This window comes from Stenella coeruleoalba (assembly GCF_951394435.1).
Source record: "Stenella coeruleoalba genome assembly, chromosome: 9".
NCBI classification, from domain to species: Eukaryota; Metazoa; Chordata; class Mammalia; order Artiodactyla; family Delphinidae; genus Stenella; species Stenella coeruleoalba.
Genome location: NC_137155.1, coordinates 69,749,575 through 69,769,380, shown reverse-complemented (window position 1 = coordinate 69,769,380; position 19,806 = coordinate 69,749,575). Strand labels below are relative to the sequence as shown.

The 19,806-nt window shown below is 35.8% G+C and overlaps 1 long non-coding RNA gene across 5 annotated transcripts in view; it reads right to left on the bottom strand.

Annotated features, from left to right (window-relative positions):
- Positions 1-19,806, bottom strand: part of LOC307191226 — a 750,426-nt gene that overhangs the window by 236,610 nt on the left and 494,010 nt on the right. The gene's annotated exons all lie outside the window — the stretch shown is intronic.

Genomic DNA, 19,806 nt, shown 5'->3' with positions numbered 1-19,806 from the left:
AACCCCAGGATGTCCCTTGAGAGCTAGAATCACAGCGAGGACCACCTGTTGAGAGTCAGGACATAAGTAGGGAAGTGGTATCTGAGCAGGAGCAGAAGTCATGGATGATCCCCAGAAACTACAAAGATATCATACTGAGGAGACCTGCCCTGGTTTCTGTTCATCTTCCACCCACCAATATTTCAAGTATTCAACACAGAAGCCAATGTGCAGGGAGCATGGGAAATGTAGCTCCCTATGTTACAGAGTGTGTGTATGTGAGGGTGTATGGATATGAAAGAAAATTATCAGTTAGCCTTGCACAGATGCCAACTTTTCAAGTTTCCAGGGATAAAGCTAATTTACCCTGAACCTATTTTCCTACTTACTTTTTACCACTTTAATAGGGAACTGAGAAAAATAGAGTTTGATGCCTGTGCTCAGGATGATATTTTATCCAGATTTCCAAGATAGAGTTTATTTTGAGAAAAGCATATTGAGATTAATCCAAAAACTACCAGGGAATCAAACATTTCAACTGAGCTGATGAATTAAAGTACATTTTTGACTATTTTGGGACTAGTGAGTGAATTTTTTCATCAGCAAAAATATGTAAACTAGTTTGTGTTCCTAAATGCAACATAAGCTCAGATACACCTTTTCTCACCAAAGAAGTTACACTTATCTTTCTTCTTGGTGTTTACTTTGTGGAATAGGATGTATGTGAAAACGTAGCTTCTCATAGAAAAATGGTTCATTGTATTCTGATAAAGTGTCTTCAAATGTTTTCTTTCTTTTTTTTTTTGGTAAATTACATATTATCCTCTGTAGTACTGAATATTGAATTTCAGGTACAAACTGAAATGTCATTCAGAAGTATTTGACTTGAAACAATTTGGAGGAAATTATTTTAAGTGAAACTGCTTTTCAGGCAATGAAAGAAATACTGGAACTTTGGAAATTGACTAAATATATTATTTTTTCAAGTAATGAGCTGTCTAAAATGAATTGGTAATCAAAAATTATGCTACTCTTGCTTTTTGCATAACTGGCTAGCAGGTAATGAGTGTGATAATGTCCTCTTTGAACTAGGGCCAGGACTCTAAGCTATAACATCGAGTAAAGGGTAATTATGTTCTTTAATTTTCAAACTGGTTCAATCTCTAGCACCTACCATGTACCAGTCATGGTACTAAGACTTACAAAGATAAGTAAGACAGTATCTAGTCTTAAATTGAAAGCAATCTAGTGGAAGGGGTAAATTATTAATAGAGGTATATAACTTATGAGGTATAATTAGTACAGTATAATGAAAGATACATAAATATGAGGTTTTTAAAAAAGCATTCATTGTATAATGCTAAATAGAAAGAATAGGAATTAAAATTATGTTCATAGTGTATTTCTAATTTGTTGAGCAGATAAATAGAATTCTATAAAATCATCCACTGTTCAAAGCAGTTACTCATGAATTATATGATTAAAAGTTGTATATTCTTTTAAACATTTCTGTATTTTTCAAATTATTTTATTTTTTTCTTTCACAGTGAGTATGGATTAAACTTTAATTAGAAAAAAATAGAACCTGTTAAAAGATGAATCTATCATTCACTAAAAATGGCATTTCTTTGTTCTAAGGAAGGGCTTGGGAAATGACAACCAGCAGGCAAATCCAGCCTACAGCCTGTTTTTATTTTATGGCCCGTTATAGATAGAGGTTGTGAAACCTTGCCCTAAAGAACGCAACCAACAAATATGTATTCCACCAAGACCCTTTATTTGTCTCTACTTTATGGAGAAGAACTGGGGAAAACCATCAAGATACACTACAAATTATTCAGAGTTCAGAAATTGTCTCAAGGTCATTTATTCAGGCTAGAGCTAACCTTCCTGAACATCACTTTAAGCCAAGCAGTTTATGTGGGTTATTGGATTTAATTCTCAAAACAATATTATGCAGCATACTTTTTATTCAACTTTTAATGATAATCAAATTGAGGCATGGAGAGATCATAGCCATAGCAAGAAGTGAAGCCAAAATTTAAATCCAGGCAAACTATTCCAGGGCCACAGTAGAGGCTTCTCCATCTGAGGGAATTTGAAATGCTACATATCTCCTGAATGGAATGGAAGTTGGCCTTGGATTTAGGCTTTTCAAGGTAGTTATCTAAGGATCCATCACTGAACTTAACTCCTATCTCTAATTGGAAATAAAATGCAGCTGTAATCAGCTCTACAGATCAAAAAATTCGTCTGCAAGTTGGCTGCATTCTCCTGGTAGATGGACTTGGTAAAGTGCTCTGAACTGACAGAATATACATAAAAATGAGATTTTTTTTTCACCCTGGAGATTTCCAATTTGAAGAAGTTAATAAATTACAAAGGCTTGCAAATCAAAATCATTAGAAGTATTCTCTCATTAAGAGTTCATGTCTGATTAATGATAATAAAGAAAAGAAATTAGCATGATATTTATGTGGCTACTGCAAGCGTTTCCATGGAGATTTCATCACCTTTATTATAATCTAATGTAATAATAATATGACTTTAAAAATCCTTTGCTTGCTATTTCAATGCCCAACTTTTGAATTAAAAGCATGCGAGATAACTGTAAATCCACTGTGAGGTCTCACATTTCTTTATAAAACCTTTTTTCTTGAGATCCCTCCCAGATATGAGAAACTAAAAGTATACCAAAATACAGACAAACAAAAAAATTCTAGACAAAAGTACAGTATGAAACCATAGTGTGTTACCATGGTATGAACTATCAGCTCCCTGACACAATAGAAATATAAAAGGGTTTTAGTTTTGTTTACACAATTTGAATTTTCCTGATTTTATAACCCAACAATGCTAATTATAAAGTAACTAAGATGTTTCCATTTAAGTCAAGAAATTTATTTTTATGAAGTGTGACAAAGCATTTGATGGATTTTTTTTCACATTTTTTCTGGGTACACTGGTGTCATAAACAAACTGAATCCTGGTTATTCCTTAAATATGCCAGATGATTCTTTTATGGGTGAGGGATACAGGTTGGCATTATAGTCATGGAAAAGAATTACCTGTCCCAGGGTTTAAGAAATGTCTTTTTGAAGCATTGCTAATACAACATCCTCTTTTTAGTCATTTGAATGATGTAAAAGCCAATAAAACGATATGCCAAATTTCTGTGAATAACAAAATAAGTTGTATTAAGAAAGGTTTTCTTCCATATCTGGTTCTAAGAGAATTGTAAATCTTTGTTCAAGGGCTTTCTTTGGAGACTATATACATGATCATTTCTGGCCTTGTAATCTAAAAGTATTTAAGGGTAAAAAAGTCATTCAAAGATCTATGTTATTCTAAAATAATTCTCTGGTACCCAAAGCCATTTTTCATAGGTTATTAGTGACCTCACGTGAATAACATATGAACACTATTTGCTTGTTTACTTATCTAAGACAAATGATGATTCTTATACCCACTAGCAACATTTTCAGATGATCACTGATTTATTATTATGGAGTGTGAATGAATGGAGCCGAGGTTGAGATTCAGATGCACTTTACTCAGTTTTTAAAATCTTTTCTTATCCTAATAATAATTATAGTCCATCTCACATTCTTATTAAATTTTTATCATTACTTAAGGCACAAATATACACATACACACACATCAGGGTGCTATTATTTTCTGTTACATGTTCATTGAAATATATGACTTTTTAAAGCATGTACATTTGATACCTTAGTAACATAAAAATTAAAGAAAACCTAGCAGTCTTACACTCAGGTAATAAAATTCTAGATCTCAGGAAGAAATAAGATTAAGGAATGATGGTTATTATTTTGGGGAAGGTTTTATTTATTCCATAAGGTATATTTATTTTGTTACCAGAGATAGCTACATTCCTAAAAACACCAGTTTTATAAAATATGAAATTTGCTTTTAATTCTTTAAATGTTCAGGGAGCATCCTGTGTATATGCTGAAGCTGTTTCCCACTTCCTCGAATATTTCAATAAATTTTTATTGACTGTCTCTTTGTGGAAAGCACTCTGGAGAATACAAAGATGAACAGAACATAGCCCATATCCCCAAGATGCTTAAAGGATAGCAGATGAGATGGATTCATAAAACTAAGCTACAGGAGAGAGTGATACGTAATATGTTGTGGCTAAGGAATCAGCTAATTGAAATGCCTACAGATGGCTAATGAAAATATAAATGTGTGACTTAAGCAGGCAAAAGGTGATAGGGAGGAGGGGAGCCTGTGGATGGATTTGGGGAGTCCCTGCACTACTTAAAGCCTTTCAAAGACATTTCTGTAAATACTGTGCCAGCCAAACAAAACATAACTAAAAATTGTTATATTAAGCTACAAAGCTACAAGAGGAGTGTGGGTGATTGTTCTCTTACAGTTTTATCTATATCTATATCCATATATATATCACACATACGAGTGTGTGATATATGTATGGATATAGATATAGATAAATAGGTGAACTATAATAGAAAGCAGTATATCTTAAGATATAAATAACTTGTACTTGAATTAATATTTATGGCATTGAGAAAAATGGCCATTATATGTGGGTTGTTAAATATTTTTATGATAGGATAGAAAATATAAACTCAACTCAACTATGACATCATGTTTTTCTCTTTTACCAGTATAGTTATTTTATGAAAATGATTTATAACATTAAGAAGATAGATAATAAGGGCTTATTTATGGATTGAAAAATATACAGTGTGATAATTTGTGATGGTGACTTCACTTGTGATGTATAAGTTAAACCCTAGAGATATCCTTCACGTGTTCTACACATCAGTGCACGGCAATCCAAATCACTGACAAAATTTATAAAGTAACTGACATCGACAGTCTCCACTACTTAAAATACTTTAGGGATTTTACTGATGCTTATATGAAATGCTATCCCACATTTAAATATGTACAATATTTGCCACCATAACAACTGAAATACAACAAAATAAACTTGGAAATATTGTATTTCAGTAACTTGCATAGTACTAAAATTGGAATTTCTCGAATATTTTATAGAAAACAGATCAGTAATATATTTAAAAATTTTTTCAAATATCTTGTTTAAGACACTAAGTTGAGTAGTACATGATCAAAGTTTCAAGAACAATAATATAAAAATCTCAAAAACAAAATAATTCTTCTAAGAAGAAATTGGTGGTATTTTCTAATAAGCTGATTATTTTTAAAGCCTAAATAATACTCTAATATGGTCATCTTCAGGCAAATGAAAAGAAATATCCATTACATCAAAATATTGTTAACTTGCTCTTCTTGGAACAATTCATTCAGTATATGTTATTCCTTCAATGTGTGAAAGTATAGAATATATTTATATTGGTTTCTGTCCCCAGTCCCTGGCACGGAGGTTCTAAAACCATTATAATTTCCTAAGTAATAAGAGCATTAGGAGCATGTTTTATTCTAAATATTTGTTCTTTGACCCCGTTTCCAGACTCAAATCTCCTAAATTCCTTGGAATTTCCTGAGTGATAGCGATATCTTTTGTTCTAATGAGGTGACTCTTGTGGGATCCTGGATGGAGGTTGGTTACCAGATAGATCAAGTCATAATTAGAAACTTGGAATTTTCAGCCCCAACTTCCATTCTCCAGAGCCGGGAGAGGGGCTGAAAATGGAGTTTGTGATTTGTCATGCCCACATGATGAAGTCTCCATAAAAACCCCCGAAGTGTGGGGTTCAAAGAGCTTCCAGGTTAATGAACACATCCACATACAGGGAAGGTGATGCACCCCAACCAACTCCATGGGAACAGAAGCTCCTGTGCTTGAGATCCTCTCAGACCTTGCCCTGTGTATCTCTTCATATGGCTGTTCATCTATATGCTTCATCACATCCTTTATTATTTAATATTATATAATAAACTGATAAATGTAAGTGTTTCTCTGAGCTCTGTGAGCTGTTCTAGCAAATAACCGAATCCGAGCGGGAGGAGGTCATGGGAACTTCCGATTTTTAGCCAACTCAGACAGAATTTGTGGATAACCTGGGGACTACTACTTGCAATTGGCATCCGAAGTAGGGGGCAGTCTCATGGGACTGAGCCCTTAACCTGTGGGATCTGAGGCTATCTTCAGGCAGTGTCGGAATTGAGTTAAATTGTATGACACATAGCTGGTGTCACAAAAAGTTGCTTGGTGTGGGAAAAACTTGATATCAGAAAAGTTGTGAGTGTGGTAGTGGTATGAGAGTAAAGGAAAAACACATAGGACGACTGGATTTTTCCTACTCACAATGCATATACAATTGATGTTTCTCTCATTAATGCCCCTAAAAGAGTAAAATCAATTACTATGAAGAAAGTCAAGCAGTTAAAAAATTTGGGGAAAAAATGTGTAACAGTAATTTTTAGTTGACCTTGACACCTGAATGTGTAGATATGAAAGGATGCACAAAAAATGACGAAGTAGAATTTCTCACATTGCTCTGTTTTAATGTTCCCAAACCATCCTAGACGCCTTCCATGCCAATACAAAAATTATCTGTGCTACTCTTAAAGTATGGTTCCTGTAGTGATGAATAATTCTACTGTCAACCTGATGAAGCTGGCAACTGCACTTCCCAGAATCCCCTTCCCTGTATGGGTATGGGTTCTGATTTGGTCGAGAGAAATCTGCATAAGCTATGGAGGCAGAAGTGACACAGCAGTCCCTACTCTCCGAATGTTGTTGTGGTTAGATGTGGTGACAGATAGATGCAAAGGTACTACCAAGGTTCAGGTACTCCTTGTCTTTTCCACTCCATGGAAAAGATCTTCTCCCTGACTAATGGCCTGTTGTTCAACAACGGCCCCAGACCTCTCACTGGACCCTTAGCTACAGACACACAGAGGCAACAACTTCCCACTGACTCCTCCATTATGGTCCCTCTTTAGTGGTTAAACATGCTTGGCTTAGCTTGACTGGTTCATAAGTCCTCTGATATTCAATTGTTATAATCAATTTCTACTCCTGAATTCATAGTGGTTCTGCTTCCTTGACTGAACCCTACTGCAATATTATCCCATATAAACACTGTATTTCAGTGGTCCCTGACCATGCCTTTATGACTGTCCAGATCATCACTCATCACTCACGAATGTCTAATCCTTCCTGGTCACCAATTCAATAATTAGACTGGATATGGACAGGCTCATACAGTTTTGGTCATTTTTCCTTCAGAGTAATTTTCACCTTTGTGATTAGATAATTCTTTTATGTAAAACTCCCTCACTAAAGAATAAGGGGCTGCTGGAATTAGTTTTCTATTGCTGCTGTAACAAATGACCACAAATGTAGTGGCTTAAAGAAATGCAAATCTATTATCTTATAGTTCTGTAGGTCAGAAGTCCAACAGAGGTCTCAGTGGGCAAGATCAAGGTGTTGGCAGGGCTGCTTTCCTTTCTGGAAGCTCTTGGGGAAAACCTATTTGTCTCCTTGACTTTTCCAGCTTCTAGAGGCTGCCTGCATCCTTGGCTCATCCTTGGCTCCCTTTCTCCATCTTCAAAACCAGCCACGTAGCATCTCTCTGACCATGCCTCTGTCATCACATCTTTTTCTCACCACAACCAGAAAAGGTTCTCCAATTTTAAGGACCCAAAGAATTGGATTGTATAATCCCTCCATCACAAGGTCCTTAATTTAATCACATCTGTAAAGTCACTTTTGCCATGTAAAGTATCATATTCATCTACTCTTAGAAATATGATGTAGATATATATTTGGGCAGCCTTTATTTCTGCCTATCACAACTGCATTGCAGAACACATTGACTTGCATCTACTAAGTGTACAATAATATTTGGTAGAGAAGTAAATTTTGATATAATTAATATATTGCTAGGGACTTATTATTACATTTTCTTTAGAGTAAGCAGTTCACTCAGTTCAGGTGTATCATTAACCATAATATCTAGGCTTTAAAAAGTTAGTGGTACTTTAAATGTTAAGTAACAGTTCCTGCATTAAGTTTTGGCCCTCTATACAGGACCTTATATTTATTCTTTTTAGTTTGTTTAATTTGGTTGTAAGTACTATATAGGATTTTGTTTACTAAATTGTCTGTTTTTTTTTTTTTTTTTTTTTGCATTATGTGGGCCTCTCACTGTTGTGGCCTCTCCCGTTGTGGAGCACAGGCTCCAGATGCACAGGCTCAGCTGCCATGGCTCACAGGCCCAGCCGTTCCGCGTGGTAAATATAGATAGATATATTATATATATATATATATATAATATAGATAGTAATATATAGATTATAGATATATATAATATAGATAGTAAATATAGATACTTGGTTGCCTATACTCAAGGCAATGAAAATGTCTTTAGCTTTTGGATATTACAAATGACAATTTAGGGCTTCCCTGGTGGCACAGTGCTTGAGAGTCCGTTTGCCAATGCAAGGGACATGGGTTCATGCCCTGGTCCAGGAAGATCCCACATGCCGCGGAGTGGCTGGGCCCATGAGCCATGGCCGCTGAGCCTGCGCGTCCGGAGCCTGTGCTCCGCAACGGGAGAGGCCACGGCAGTGAGAGGCCCACATACCACAAAAAAAAAAAAAAAAAAAGTTATATAAATGCCACCAGCAAAATTCTATCAGGGTTTAGTCACTTTACGGGAGGAAGAGTTGGAAAGAGTTCATGATGGGTGGATAGGACTAACAGGAATTCTACTTAGAGGACACAGGATGAGCAAAATCTTGGCAGAGAGAAATCTGAAGGGCATTTGGGCAAAAACAAGGGTTCTTGATGCCGCTTCCCCTCCATCCTGCTGAGGTAATGGCCTGTGGAATATACAGACAAGGATTTATACCCAAATGAGAACTAAAGCACACTTTATTAATCTGAGCACTCATCCTAACAACCCAGAAAATTCAGGTTTCCTATGAACTGTGTTGGAAAAAAAGAGGCCAGAGTGGAACTTGTTATTCCTCCCACTCTTTGCCCCCAATTGAGTTATCAACCCTCCTGGAGATGGAAAATATGGAGCAGGGGCTAATGCAAATAACTGTTTTTCTTCAATTAGGTATCCTTCCCTACAGTGGCAGGCAACCTGCTGAGTGCCAGGCTCTCCTTATTGTCCCCTCAACACCCGGCAAGTGATAGGAGGGACTTGTGCTGAACCTCTGCTCTCCTCTTGGATTCAGAAATGAAGACCAGGTCTTCCCAATATCAGATTCCTTTTCACCTTGCCTCCAATAATTCAGTATTTGATTTGGTGATAAATCTTACAGAAAAAAATAAATACTTGTTTTTTGTGCTCACTAATCTACTTTTAATATTGATACATGCTTGCCTAAACTCCTGATGTTACGATAATTTTTAGACTTCATCTTAATGAAAATTTCCATGTTATACACTAAAACAAACTTCCAATTTATCTTTTTGCCTTATGATCACTGTACTAGAGTAAATTACTATATTTTCTTAAGATGGCAAAACAACAGTAGCAACGAAAAAAACAGTGTTTTTCAATTTGGTTATTCTAGTTTCACAGACAAAAGTATTCTTAGAGAATTTTATAAGAAATAATGTATCTTAATAAAGACACTTTTTTAGGGTTAGAGCAAAAGTTATGGTATAAAAAAGCAGCCAGTTGGGACAGAGAAGTAGGGACTAGCATAGGTTTATGTTTTAAAGAAAGAGCCTACAGAGAGAGAACACACAATTGAATCAGGACAAGAACAGTTCTGAAATGAGGTATTAATGTGGAAGAAATGTTACTGTCTGGCTTTGGAAGAGCTGAATAGATCTGGCTAACTGAGAATATTCAAGAGCTATTTTAATAAGTTATCACCTACATGCACACTAATAAAAATGCCATTAAAAATTTGTTTTAGGTCCTTGTCCCCACAGTAAGCCACAATCACCCCCTGCCTCTGCAGGAGACCCTCCAACCCTAGCAGGTTTGCTTTTATTTCCACATTCAGCCTGTTGAGACAATGGTAGTCTGTACTTCATCTGAGAACAAAACTATCGATGGAGCTCTACCCACCACAAGACCCTCCCATCAGGAAACTTACACAAGCCTCTTAGATAGCCTCATCCACCAGAGGGCAGACAGCAGAAGCAAGAAGAACTACAATCCTGCAACCTGTGGAACAAAAACCACATTCACAGAAAGATAGACAAGATGAAAAGGCAGAGGGCTATGTACCAGATGAAGGAAGAAGATAAATCCCCAGAAAAACAACTAAATGAAGTGGAGATAGGCAACCTTCCAGAAAAAGAATTCAGAATAATGATAGTGAAGATGATCCAGGACCTCAGAAAAAGAATGGAGGCAAAGATCAAGAAGTTGCAAGAAATGTTTAACAAAGACCTAGAAGAATTAAAGAGCAAACAAACAGAGATGAACAATACAATAACTGAAATGAAAACTACACTAGAAGGAATCAATAGCAGAATAACTGAGGCAGAAGAATAGATAAGTGACCTGGAAGACAGAATGGTGAAATTCACTGCTGCGTAACAGAATAAAGAAAAAAGAATGAAAAGAAATGAAGACAGCTTAAGAGACCTCTGGGACAACATTAAACACAACAACATTTGCATTATAGGGGTCCCAGAAGGAGAAGAGAGAGAGAAAGGACCAGAGAAAATATTTGAAGAGATAATAGTCAAAACATCCCTAACATGGGAAAGGAAATAGCCACCCAATCCCAGTAAGTGCAAAGAGTCCCATACAGGATAAACCCAAGGAGAAACATGCCAAGACACATAGTAATGAAACTGGCAAAAAACAAAGACAAAGAAAAATTATTGAAAGCAGCAAGGGAAAAACGACAAATAACACAAAAGGGAACTCCCATAAGGTTAACAGTTGATTTTTCAGCAGAAACTCTACAAGCCAGAAGGGAGTGGCATGATATACTTAAAGTGATGAAAGGGAAGAACCTACAACCAAGATTACTCTACCTGGCAAGGATCTCATTAAGATTCGATGGAGAAATCAAAAGCTTTACAGACAAGCAAAAGCTGAGACAATTCAGCACCACAAAACCAGCTCTACAACGAATGCTAATGAAACTTCTCTAAGTGGGAAACACAAGAGAAGAAAAGGACCTACAAAAACAAACCCAAAACAATTACGAAAATGGTTACAGGAACATACGTATTGATAATTACCTTAAACGTGAATGGATTAAATGCTTCAACCAAGAGACACAGGCTTAACAAAAAATAAAAAAATGAAGAAAAAAGAAAAAGGAAAAGAAAAGACACAGGCTTGCTCAATGGATACAAAAACAAGATCCATCTATATGCTGTCTACAAGAGACCCACTTCAGACCTACTGACACATACAGACTGAAAGTAAAGGGATGGAAAAAGATAGTCCATGCAAATGGAAATCAAAAGAAAGCTGGAGTAGCAATACTCATATCAGATAAAATAGACTTAAAAATAAAGAATGTTACAAGACACAAGGAAAGACACTGCATAATAATCAAGGGATCAATCCAAGAAGAAGATATAACAATTATAAATATATATGCACCCAATATAGGAGCACCTCAATACATAAGGCAACTGCTAACAGCTATAAAAGACGAAATTGACAGTAACACAGTAATAGTGGGGGACTTTAACACCTCACTTACACCAATGGACAGATCAACCAAAATGAAAATAAATACGGAAACAGGAGCTTTAAATGACACAATAGACCAGATAGATTTAATTGATATTTATAGGACATTCCATCCAAAAACAGCAGATTACACTTTCTTCTCAAGTGCACACAGAACATTCTTCAGGATAGATCACATCTTGGGTCACAAATCCAGCCTCAGTAAATTTAAGAAAATGAAATCATATCAAGCATCTTTTCTGACCACAATGCTATGAGATTAGAAATGAATTACAGGGATAAAACGTAAAAAACACAAACACATGGAGGCTAAACAAACGTTACTAAATAACCAAGAGATCACTGAAGAAATCAAAGAGGAAATCAAAAAATACCTAGAGACAAATGACAATGAAAATATGACAATCCAAAACCTATGGGATGCAGCAAAAGCGGTTCTAAGAGGGAAGTTAATAGCTATACAACCCTACCTCAAGAAACAAGAAAAATCTCAAATAAGCAATCTAACCTTACACCTAAAGGAACTAGAGAAAGAAGAACAAACAAAACGCAAAGTTAGCAGAAGGAAAGAAATCATAAAGATCAGACCATAAATAAATGAAATAGAAACAAAGAAAACAATAGCAAAGATCTATAAAACTAAAAGCTGGTTCTTTGAGAAGATAAACAAAATTGATAAACCATTAGCCAGACTCATCAAGAAAAACAGGGAGAGGAGTCAAATCAATAAAATTAGAAATGAAAAAGGAGAGGTTACAATAGGCACCACAGAAATAGAAAGCATCCTAAGAGACTACTACAAACAACTCTACGCCAATAAAATGGACAACCTGGAAGAAATGGACAAATTCTTAGAAAGGTATAACCTTCCAAGACTGAAACAGGAAGAAACAGAAAATATGAACAGACCAATCACAAGTAATGAAATTGAAACTGTGATTAAAAATCTCCCAACAAACAAAAGTCCAGGACCAGATGGCGTCACAGGTGAATTCTAACAAACATTTAGGGAAGAGCTAACACCCATCCTTCTCAAACTCTTCCAAAAAATTGCAGAGGAAGGAACACTCCCAAACTTATTCTATGAGGCCACAATCACCTTGATACCAAAACCAAACAAAGATACTACAAAAAAGCAAATTACAGACCAATATCGCTGATGAATACAGATGCAAAAATCCTCAACAAAATACTAGTAAACAGAAGCCAACAACACATTAAAAGGATCATACATTATGATCAAGTGGGATTTATCCCAGGGACGCAAGGATTCTTCAATATATGCAAATCAATCAATGTGATACACCATATTAACAAATTGAGGGATAAAAACCATATGATCATCTCAATAGATGCAGAAAAAGCTTTTGACAAAATTCAACACCCATTTATGATAACAACTCTCCAGAAAGTAGTCATAGAGGGAACCTACCTCAACATGATAAAAGCCATATACGAGAAACCCAAAGCAAACATCATTCTGAATGGTGAAAAACTGAAAGCATTTCCTCTAAGATCAGAAACAAGACAAGGATGTCCACTCTCACCACTATTGTTCAATATAGTTTTGGAAGTCCTAGCCATAGCAATCAGAGAAGAAAAAGAAATAAAAGGAATACAAATTGGAAAAGAAGAAGTAAAACTGTCACTGTTTGCAGATGACATAATACTATACATAGAGAATCCTAAAAATGCCACCAGAAAACTACTAGAACTAATCAATGAATTTGGTAAAGTTTCAGGATACAAAATTAATGCACAGACGTCTCTTGAATTCCTATACACTAATGATGAAAAATCTGAAAGCGAAATTAAGGAATCACTCCCATTTACCACTGCAACAAAAAGAATAAAATACCTAGGACTAAACCTACTGAGGGAGACAAAAGACCTGTATGCAGAAAATTATAAGACACTGATGAAAGAAATTAAAGATGATACCAACAGATGGAGAGATATACCATGTTCTTGGATAGGAAGAATCAATATTGTGAAAATGACTATACTACCCAAGCAATCTACAGATTCAATGCAGTCCCTATCAAATTACCAATGGCATTTTTTATGGAACTAGGACAAAAAATCTTAAAATTTGTATGGAGACACAAAAGGCCCCAAATAGCCAAAGCGGATTTGAGGGAAAAATATATTACAAAGCTACAGTCATCAAGACAATATGGTATTGGCACAAAAACAGAAACACAGATCAATGGAACAAATAGAAAGTCCAGAGATAAACCCACGCACCTATGGTCAACTAATCTATGACAAAGGAGGCAAGAATATACAATGGAGAAAAGTCTCTTCAATAAGTGGTTCTGGGAAAACTGGACAGCTACATGTAAAAGAATGAAATTAGAACACTCTCTAAAACCATGCATAAAAATAAACTCAAAATGGATCAAAGACCTAAATGTAAGGCCGGACACTATAAAACTCTTAGAGGAAAACATAGGAAGAACACTCTTTGACATGAATCACAGCAAGATCTTTTTTGATCCACCTCCTAGAGTAATGGAAATAAAAACAAAAATAAACAAATGAGACCTAATGAAACTTCAAAGCTTTTGCACAGCAAAGGAAACTATGAACAAGACAAAAAGACAACCCTCAGAATGGGAGAAAATATTTGCAAACGAGTCAACGGACAAAGGATTAATCTCCAAAATACATAAAGAGCTCATGCAGCTCAATATTAAAGAAACAAACAACCCAGTCCAAAAATGGCAGAAGACCTAAATAGACATTTCTCCAAAGAAGACATACAGATAGCCAAGAGGCACATGAAAAGCTGCTCAACATCACTAATTATTAGAGTAATGCAAATCAAAACTACAATGAGGTATCACCTCACAGCAGTTAAAATGGGCATCATCAGAAAATCTACAAACTACAAATGCTGGAAAGGGTGTGGAGAAAAGGGAACCCTCTTGCACTGTTGGTGGGAATGTTAATTGATATAGCTACTATGGAGAACAGTATGGAGGTTCCTTAAAAAACTAAAACTAGAATTACCATATGACCCAGCAATCCCACTACTGGGCATATACACAGAGAAAACCATAATTCAAAAAGATACGTGCACCCCAATGTTCACTGCAGCACTATTTACAATATCCAGGTCATGGAAGCAACCTAAATGCCCATCGACGGACGAATGGATAAAGAAGATGTGGTACATATATACAATGGAATATTACTCAGCCATAGAAAGGAATGAAATTGAGTCATTTGTTTAGACGTGGATGGATATAGAGACTGTCACACAGAGTGAAGTCAGAAAGAGAAAAACAAATATCATGTATTAACGCATGTATGTGATGTGGAAAATAAAAGCCCAACAAGTTTGTTTGGAATAAAAATAAAGTATTAGTCAAGTTCCGGTGGACATGTTCATATTGTGTTTGAAATTCAAATGATTTCAGGGCAGAGAATGTTATGCCCTTGAAAGAACAGAAGTAACCAATAAGATAAAAACATAAAGGATAAATGCTATTGTGGAAAAAGCATCTGGTTGGATTATACTCTAGGCTCTGAAATTGGGGTGACTGGGAATTTAATTCCATCTACCACTTACCAATGACATGGTTTTGAGATAGTTATTGAATCACTTTGTTCTAAATATCCCCATTTATAAAATGTAGATAATAATATCTAATTCATAGGGTTCTGCTGAATTTTAAGTGTGTGCTTGTATATATTAAGTACTCAAAAAAAAAGAGTTGTTACTATTATTTTTTTTCTGGGTGACCTTGGACAAGGCATTTAAATTTATTTATTTTCTAAATGCAAAACTAGGGGCTTTGACTAAATGATCTATATCTATAACTCCTTGGACATGATCACAGATACTTTTAGAGTGCTTATGGTTTTAAAATACTTAATAAATGAGAGCACACTAAAATTTAAATCCAACAGGGACTGAGTTTACATGACTAACTCATTTCTCATTGGCCTGAGATTTGCCTTTTCCTCACTAGTGTTGTGTTTTTACACCTTGAACTCCATGATTACCAAGTTTTTCACAGGTGAGTTATTTGTATCATTCTTCTGATTTCAAAATGTCAATCTTGGACAGTCAGTCTTTCCCACCTTGCCCTTCCAAAATGGCCCCATGTTTATGTATATAACTATATAAAAGTATATTTTTTAAATAGGGACCCTGAAACCTTGGATGAAAGAGAGTTGTTAAATAAAGGTGGGTAATTGCTAGGTCAAACTTATCTAGTTCCTAGGTAGAGACTGTGATAAACTCAGTTGGTTAATGCTAGCACAGCCTGAGAGGGGACTGATTCCTCTTCTCCAGATGGAATAAAAAAACAATTCAGTAGTGAGTCAGTGGTGTTATCTCTCTTTAAAACGACGAGCATCTATTTTCCTGTTCCATGACCTAAAAGTGTTTTTATGGCATTCAGCCAGGAGAGACTCTAACAAGCCATGGATTCATACACAGAGTAGTCACCAATCCTTCTTTTGCTGTCTTGAATGTTAGGTTCCCAATTCTCTCCAGCAGAATAAAAGGTGAAATGAATTGCCAGGTTTAAAATTTAATACCTAGCTCCCATGCAGAATAATTATGGCTGTGCTGGACACCTTGATAGAGTGATAATGAGTAGCCCAATCTACAATGTGTAATGGATCAACTAAAATTTTTATTGGATTCTTTCAGCAGACTTGGCTCCTACGTAGCTGTGAACTAGGAAAGGCATTAAGCACCAAAACCTGAATACTAAGCCTCAGCACACTTCTCCCCAAAATACACACACACACACACAAACACACACACACACAATTTTTAAAAAACAGAACAAGTTATGATTTTGTTGAGAAACATAAGCAAACTTAAATACATAAAATAATTTATGGAAATGTAGACTAGGAGAGCTTAAACAGAGGCTTTCCATGTAAAAGAGAAAAGAAGCAATAAATAACTAAATAGTATTTTGAAATCTGCTGCATACTACACTCTGAAGCCGGACCCTCTTCTGCTTAAAATCCTTCAGTGGCTTTCTGGCACCACAAGAATATTTAGTTCCTTTAACAAGGCATGATTTCTCATCTTGTGTGAGTATAAGTATATGTAGTACTTATAATGTACCAAGTAACGTGATAAGTACTGGGACTGCAATGGTGAATAGATACACAACCTGCTTTTTTAGATTTTAATCTACTGGGAGTGTTAGACATTAATCAAATAGTTAAACAAAGGAATGTGAAAGTACATATGTAGTCAGTTCTTTAAAAGAAAGATACTTGGTACATTTAACATGGAGCATTTAACATAGTCTAGAGTTTTCAGGTAGAAGAAAAAGCAAAGACAAAAGTCCTGTAGCAGGAAGAAACAGCATACATTTGAAGAACTGCAAAAGTATACTGAAATAAAGAGATGAGGAACGTAAAGAAGAGATATAGGTAGGTGCTAAGAGAGGTAGGTAGACAGCAGATCTTGAGAAACCCATGGGTTATGTTTTGGTATTTATCTTTCTTTTTTCTTTTTTTTTTTTTTTTTGCGGTACGCGGGCCTCTCACTGTTGTGGCCTCTCCCATTATGGAGCACAGGCTCCGGACACGCAGGCTCAGCGGCCATGGTTCATGGGCCCAGCCGCTCCATGGCATGTGGGATCTTCCCGGGCCAGGGCATGAACCCGCGTCCCCTGCAGAGGCAGGCGGATTCTCAACCACTGCACCACCAGGGAAGCCCAGTATTTATCTTAATAGTACCGGGAAACTGTTTGTTGATGTGTTTTAAGCAAGGGATTCCTCTGATCAGTTTGGTATCCTAAAGCAAGAGTTGGCAAATACGTCCCTGTGGTCTAATCTGCCTGTTTTGTAAATAAAGTTTTATGGGAAGGCAGCCATACCCATTTATTTACACATTCTCTATGGATGCTTCTGACCTATAATGAATGACAGAGTTGGCTAGTTGCAACAGAGACATAGCCCGCAAAGCTAAACATATTTACCATCTGCCCCTTTACAGAAAAACTTCGCCAACCCTCATTCTAAAATATTACTGTGGCTTCTGGGTATAGAATGTACTTGAGGGAGCAAGAATGGATATGAAAAGATCAGTTTAAAGAATGTTGTTTTTAGTAGTACAGGCCAGAGATGGAAGCTTAAATTAAGTGGTGCTGATGTCAGAGATACAGAGCTACTGATGAATTTGAGAGAGATTTAAGAAGTAAGCTGGACATAAATTAATGATTTATTGGATATGGTTCATAAAGCAGAGGAAAGTTTTAAGGATAAATTTTATGTTTATGTCTTGTACTGCTAGATGGATGGTAGTGTCATTTACTAGGAGTGTACCAGATTTAGGAGAACAATAGTAAGTTTAGTTTTGAACCTGTTGGGTTTGAGTTGTCTTTGAAACATCCAAGAAAAGATACAAAGTTCTCAGCTGGGATTAGAGCTCAGATAAGAAGTCTCAGGTAGAGATAGAAGTCTGTGACTATAGGTGAATAGGAGCCATAGGTGTGGATAAGATTGCCTAGAAAAATATCATTGCCCAGGAGGAGAAATTTAGTGCAAGCCTTGAGGAGCACCAACGTTTCTGAGCTAGGTAGAATGGGATGCCCTACAAAGAGAAACAGGAAGAGAATGTATTAAAGAAATATAGAAAGAAAAAGCCTGCTTTCAGAGAAATTTAGCGAAAAGAATGTTTTAAGAAATGCAGAGTCATCAACAGTGGGTGAGCACTGAGCAAAAAGTTCATTGAAAGTAAGACAACAGAAATCATTGGTGGCCGAAGGGAGACCTGCTAAATGCAGTGATGGCAGCTGAAGCAAGACAGGTAAGATCAGAAGTAGAAATTGCAGATGTATAGACAGGTTGTATAGGCAATTTTTTAAATAGTTGTCTATGAAAAGGTAGAGACATTATTTGATAGCTCCATCCCACTGAGGCTAACTGGTAGACTTAGACATCACTTTTCCTGCAAAGATTTCTCTGACACTCCATCTTCAGCCTTGAGACTATATTAAAGTCTTCTTACATAAATTCTCACATTACTCTCATTGTAGCACATATTACCCTCTTGTGCCACTGGTGGTCTCCTCCTATTTAACTGTAACCCATTTGAGCAGTAGAGTTGAGTCTTTTTTACAATTGTACCCTCAGCACTTAGTTCTCAACAAGTATCTGTTAATTTTAAAAGCAGAATAACAAATAATGTAACAGACTTCTTAGAATTATATGATTATACATGTCTGTATATGCAGACACATATGTGTGTATGTGTAAGTGTGTATACACAACATTCATACACTGATTTTGAATTAAACTGAAATAAGCTTCTGTGTTACAGGGTTGTAAATAGCCTAAAATTTTTTTATGTCTTAACCCAAACTTTATTAAAGAAACTGTCTTTTTATTGATGCTATAACTTAAATCTTCTAAAATTAACTGAATTTTAAATACTTAAAATTTAAAATACTTAATAACTTACTATTAGATGATGATCACATTTAATTATTAATCCTATGTAAAGTATTATCTTTCCCAGTGGAATTAGTTACTAAAAACAGAACTATCTGTTACGTGTGCTTTTATAAGACTATACATTTTTCCCAAATGTGAATATATAAAATAATAATGAACATGCATTCTTCAGACTTTATAAGCTGAAGTCAAGTATATGAAAGAGTATAAGAAAAGTATTTCAAGAAAATCTAGGAGTAACAACATAGAAAGCAGAATAATTTAGTGAAATTTTACAAATTACCAACCAAGTAATAGTGTAGAGGCTGTTATTCTTATGTTATTTTTGAAGGCAAGGTGTTTTATATCAGAGAATAACATTGTTTTTTACTGTAGGAAATACACTTCCTCACCTATTAGAAGAATGGAAATCATTGACCCATCAGCTGTCACTTCAGATCTGAGGCAATACAGTAGGCTCCCAGGCAACTGCTGGAAATATCTAATAAATACCTTTTCAGGAGGATGTGGCCTGATGCACATACAATGCAGTGGTATGGCTGCTAACTCAATTTAGGAGTTAATTAGTATTACTCCCACCACAGAACAGCACTAGAAAACAGAACAGCTAGAGAAGCACCTATATCTTTCCTTGCCACGGCTCAGCACTCATAATTGCCTTGGACTTTCTTTTTTAAAATCTTTTCAAATACTTCATTTCTATTAAAGACTTTATTATTTTTTTCAGAGCAGCTTTAGGTTTACAACAAAATTAAGAGGATTTCCTTAT